Genomic DNA, 5,654 nt, shown 5'->3' with positions numbered 1-5,654 from the left:
TTAAAACATTAAGTAAAATGGTTAATGAGCACTGTAGAAGGAGTCTTCACTCTGAAGTATGAAATCATTTGCTGTAAATGAATAGGTTTTATTTAAATTGGTTTTGCAGTAGAACAGTAAGACAGCTGCAATAAAGTGTTAAAATTTTTATGATTAAACACAATAGCATGAACTATGATTATTAAAGGTATAAAAAACTGATTTTAAAAATACAAACAACTGTTTTTACTATGAAGACTTTAAGTGAATAATTTGTAAAAAATATTATATACTAAATTAACTAAATGCTTAGATTATTACAAAATATAGTTAAAGACATCTGATGCATTTACACACTTAGAACTTAAGAACAAAATTGTATTTAATACTAGTTAATTTGCTTATAAAGTTTAGTTACTTTTATATATTCTTATAAAATTATATATAATATATTTTTTCATTTATATTATTTTTTCACTGCGACACAAATATACAGATTTGTATAATGTGCTGATATTTTGAATGCACTTAAAATAATAGTTCTTTCAATGCAGAAATAAAGAACAACCATTGCTGTAGCACAAAGTTAAAACCAAGTGTACTATAAAGTACATATAGGTGTTTACTGTGCATTAAATTAACTATATTGTTTAAAAAGGCTAACCACATTATTTTTCACATAATTTTGTAAATACTTTAAAAATTAAAATAAAACTTTTAATAGAAATATAAGATTTAAATTTAACACTTTTGTGTTCGTTTGGATTTTAAAACACAAAGAAGTTTTTCTTTTACCAATATTTTGTTATCTGTAAAGTGACAGAATTATGACCTTGGTGTAAAATTTTTTGAGAGGCATGAAAAAAAAAAGTTTATTGCTGTTATTTTCCTGTTGCTTTTTAATGTTTTAATAATTACTTTACACCACTTAATGCACTAAACTTAATAACACATATTTGACGAAGTGTAGGTCTGACAAGGTGAAGCAGAGTCTTTCACTGATAATTCGGGGAGGGGCTAGCACAGTTAACAGCAGGAAGGCTAGAGGCAAATTATTTACAGTTAGCAGGGTGTAATGATATAGAGAAAAAAAAGCAATCTTTTAAGATTAATTACTAATTTATTGGAATTAGAGGGAATGGCAACTGAAGAGGGGAATTTGGGTTGCAAAAGCACTATGGGGATCATGGTTTTATTAATTGATTTGAGAATATGCAAGAGATGCTACTTTTCAGATTTCTTTTGAATAACAAAGATTGGGTACTTCAAGGTGAATTGGAAGGCTTAAAGTGGGAGTGGCAGGGCTTGAGCTGGCTGTTTTCCAAGGCTGGCAGGAAAGAGGCTGAAGGAGGCTGAGGGCTGGTTTGAACAAAATGTACTTAGTAAAGGGTACATTAGGCTCAGAAGTTTTAACAGCAAAGTGTAGATATCGCAAGGTTTTATGGCTTAGCAGCTGATACTTTGTAATTATCCTGCTCACTGTGCTATTAGAATTTTTTGTAGGCACTGCAGCAGTTTCTGTTTTATGGCACTTAGCCTCACTTTCATTAGTTTGTCTCTTTGAGTTCTCAAGAGGGGGGGCCTGGCCGTGGAATTCAGTGGGCAGAGGACAGACAACTATAGATTTAGGAGGGCGGGGGAAAGCTTGAAGGGCAGAAACCTGTGAATTAAGAGAAGCAGCCTGTTTTTGAAGGCTTAAGATTTGTTTAAGATTTTTAATTTGGCCAAGTAGTTTCATTTCTATAGCTTTAAGAGGGGGAGCGGTGAGAGGAGGGAATCTGCCATGGTTAGGGACTGAGCGTCTTGGGCATTTAGAATTTTTCCCCTGGGGTGCGGGGGATTAGTGGGAGGCGTTTGAGAAGGTAGCTGCGGAGGCTGCTGAGCAGGCGGGGAGGGGGGGGGGAAGACTTTTTCCATTAGGGAGAAAGACAGGAAAGGTAGTAGCACTGGTTTTTGAGCTAAGAGCATTATCAAGTTTGTTAGAGAGGTGAGACACCATGGATGTAATTGTGGTGAGTTGGGAACTTAAGTCAGAAAAAGGGGGGGGGGGGAAGGAGAAAGCAGCAACAGTTTGTTGCCGGTGTGGGGGAGCTGCTGGAATGCCAGCTCTGGGGAGCGACTTCCAGGCACAGAGGGCAGCAAGAGCCATGTTGGCAAGCTGGGACCTGGAAAGTGTGTGCTGTACCTTTAAGGTATGAAAAGAGGCGAGGCCAGCTATACGAGCTTAGAGATCAGAATTCCTGCCTGTCTGCAAGGGCTTTGCAGCGGAAAAAAAAGTTAACTTCCCAAGAGACAAAGAGTTCAGCTTTTAGATTCTAAGCAGGAGAGCGTGTAAGGGGCTTGGGGGCCATAGGAGGTTACGGCTTGAAACGGCTCTTTGAGGCTTTTCCAATTAAAGGCTTTGTATTGTTGCAATTGCTGGCTAAGGAGGGGAGGGTGGTGAGGGGAGTAAAGGTTTTGGTGGAACAGGGACGGAGCTGAGGCTAGGGAAGTGAAGGGCTGTTTAGGATTTTGCACAGAGGGTGCAGCGGCCTCTTCTGTAGGGGTCTGGGTGCATAGAGCAGAAGCATGGACAGAAGTAAGGGAGGGATATAAATGAGAAGCATTAGAGAGATCTTTAAGAGCATTAGTTACTTTGGAGACAAAGGTAGAAGAATCAGTGGTGGAGGGAGGACAAAGGGAAGTATTCTCAGAGGGAGAAGGGAGATGAGAGACAGAATTAGAACGAGAGGGAGTCCTGGAACACTCACGGGAGACTTGTTGTACATGAGATTCAACGGCATGGATGATGTCTTTGGCGGTTCCGGCATTTTTAGTTACAATGATATCTCTTAACAGGCTCCAATATTGGAACATAATTTTTTCCTTCTGTGAATCATCATTATTTACAAAATAATCACTCATTTCATGTCCTACTTTGTCCCAAGTGGACGCAACAATTTCTGGACAGGTAATAATAAACCAATGACATACATTATGAATAAACATAAGAAAATTACAAATATTCTTTTTGGTAACCTCTACATGTCTGGCTTTCAACTCAGACTGTATATATTTAATGAATTTAAGTTCAGTACTCAATGAAAACACCCATGGTAGCGTATCCTATGGGTGAAGCCCCAAAAGCCAATCAGGGGCGGTGATCGGAACGACTGAAAAAACTGCAGTTTAAATATTTGATTAAGGCTAACTCGTTTCAACGCCTACCCTGATGAGGTATATCCTGCGATTTACGAAACAGCTCCGGACTCGCCGACCCGTAGTCGTTCGGAGTGTGGCGGTGGTCTTCGAGCCCAGCGTTGGGCGCCAAAATGCGGGGTCCTGAAGCCCCCAAGGGGGGCCCGGCCAGCAGGAATTAGCTGGGAAGACTTCTCAGACGACCGCACTTCTATTTTGCTGAGTAGAAGCACAACCACACTGTAAAAAATCTGAGAGAGGTTAATAATAAAGACCCAAGGCAATGTCTCACTGCTCAAAGGCGTTTATTGAGGTCCAGCACCTCTTTAAATAGGGAAGGTGAAGGAGGCAGGCAAAAGGCAATGTCAATCATTCTTTTGGCATGAAAATTACTTCATTATTCCAAATAAGGCAAGTGGGCAATACTTCTTGCAGTATCCATGGAAACATTTTGTGACCTTCTAGCTGCATTTCTAAACTTTTAACAGATATAAGGTGGGGGCAATGTTCTTACAGAAATAATTTTGTACAGACAATGTAACATATACACAATAATGAATGTCTTGTTAACTCAGGGATATGGTTAAGGGAGTAAGGCCTCATTTCTGGGAATGGTACTGGGCCGTGTTGCTCTCCTCCGGGCTACAAGGTTAATTGTACTTTGTAGCTGCACATTCTTTTCTCTTTGGCCCAAGAACTTACAGCAAGACTGCACGTAGCCTTTAGGTAAAAAAGGCTGGGTTATGGCAGAAAGAACAGCAAAAATGGCCTCAAACAAGTCACAGTCCCCAACAATCTCCCCCTTTTCATTTCTAATACGGGTTATCAGGTTTTTCTCTTTCTTTCTTTGTGAGTTTTGCCAATGGTCTATCAATCTTGTTTATTTTTTTCAAAGAATCAACTTCTGCTTTCGTTGATCTTGCAGATTGTTTTTTGGTTTTCCACTTCATTGATTTTTGCTTTCAGCTTTGTTATTTACTTCTGCCTCCTTATTTTTGGTTCCTTTTGTTGGTCATTTTCTAATTTTTTGAGCTGCGTCATTAAGTTATTCAGGTATGCCCCTTCTTCCTTCCTGATGTGTGCTTGTAAAGTTATAAATTTTCCTCTCAGGACCGCTTTTGCTGTGTCCCATAGATTCTGGCAGTTTGTGTCTTCATTATCATTTGTTCTCAGGAAAGTTTTGATTTCCTCTGATTTCATCTCGGACACACTGGTTGTTCAAGAGGGCTGTTTAATTTCCAATTGTTAAAGTTTTTCTTTTGTGTGTTCACATCTAATTTCAGAGCCTTGTGGTTAGCAAAGGTAGCCTGCAAGATTTCTATCCTCTTGATTTTGTGAAGGTATGTTCTATGTGTCATCATGTGGTCTATCCTGGAGAATGACCCATGTACATTGGAGAAAAATATGTATCCAGGTTTTTTAGGGTGGAGTGTCCTATATATATCTACTAGTCCTCTTTCTTCCATTACTTTTTTCAGGGCTAGTATGTTTTTGTTGGGTTTCAGTCTCATTGACCTATCAAGTGTTGATAGGGCCATGTTGAGGTCTCCCACAATTATTGTGTTATTATTGATGTCTTCTTTCAGATTTGTCAGTAATTGTATTAAATAATTTGCTGGTCTCTCATTGGGTGCATATATGTTTAATGGTCTGATTTCTTCCTGTTGCACATATTCCTTGATTAGTACATAGTGTTCATCTTTGTCCCTTACCACTTTTCTGAGTATAAAGTTGGTGTCATCTGATATTAATATCACCACCCCAGCTTTTTTAGGGATGTTGTTTGCTCGGATGATTTCCCTCCAGCCTTTGAGTTTGAGTCTATGTTTGTTCTGACTATTCAGGTGTGTTTCTTGTAAGCAGCAGAAGGTTGGATTCATCTTTTTGACCCATTTTGCCACTCTGTGTCTTTTAATTGGTGAATTTAGTCATTTGAGGGAGATTTTTGAGATTTGTTCTACTTTGAGATTGAGGGAGATGATTGTCATAGAATTTAATGTCATCTTTGTAGATAAGTTTGCTGTGTTTGTTGGTCTCTCTTGTCTTAGAGTAGACCTGTCAGTTTTTCCTTTAAGGCTTGTTTATCATCTGTGAAGTTTCTGAGCTGTTGTTTATCCATGAAGCTGTGTATTCTTCCTTCAAACCTGAAGGAAGTCAGGCTGGGTGCAGTATTCTCGGTGAGGCATTCATTTCATTCAGTCTTGTCACAATATCCCACCACTGTCTTCTGGCCTTGAGAGTTTCTTGTGTTATGTCTGCTGTAAGTCTTAGGGATGCTCCTTTGAATGTAATTTCCCTTTTTGATCTTGCTGCTTTCAGTATTTTATCTCTATCTGTGGGATTTGTCATTGTAACGAGGATGTGTCTTGGGGTGTTTCTCTTTGGGTCTCTTTTATCTGGTACTTTTCAGGCATACAGGATTTGATTGCATGTAGTCTTTAATTCTGACAGTATCTCTTTGATGATGTTTGTGACAGTTGATTCTTCCTGGATATCTC

The 5,654-nt window shown here is 38.9% G+C and overlaps 1 non-coding gene across 1 annotated transcript; it reads right to left on the bottom strand.

The window, feature by feature from the left end:
- Positions 1-482: 482 nt before the first annotated feature.
- Positions 483-612, bottom strand: LOC126007753 (small nucleolar RNA SNORA22). The gene has a single exon (XR_007495240.1). It is a non-coding gene; the product is annotated as a small nucleolar RNA SNORA22 (small nucleolar RNA).
- Positions 613-5,654: the final 5,042 nt, after the last annotated feature.

The sequence above is a fragment of the Suncus etruscus genome, chromosome 4 (assembly GCF_024139225.1).
Source record: "Suncus etruscus isolate mSunEtr1 chromosome 4, mSunEtr1.pri.cur, whole genome shotgun sequence".
Lineage (NCBI taxonomy): Eukaryota > Metazoa > Chordata > Mammalia > Eulipotyphla > Soricidae > Suncus > Suncus etruscus.
Note: the sequence above shows the minus strand (reverse complement) of the source record. Positions and strands in the feature narration are given on the sequence as shown.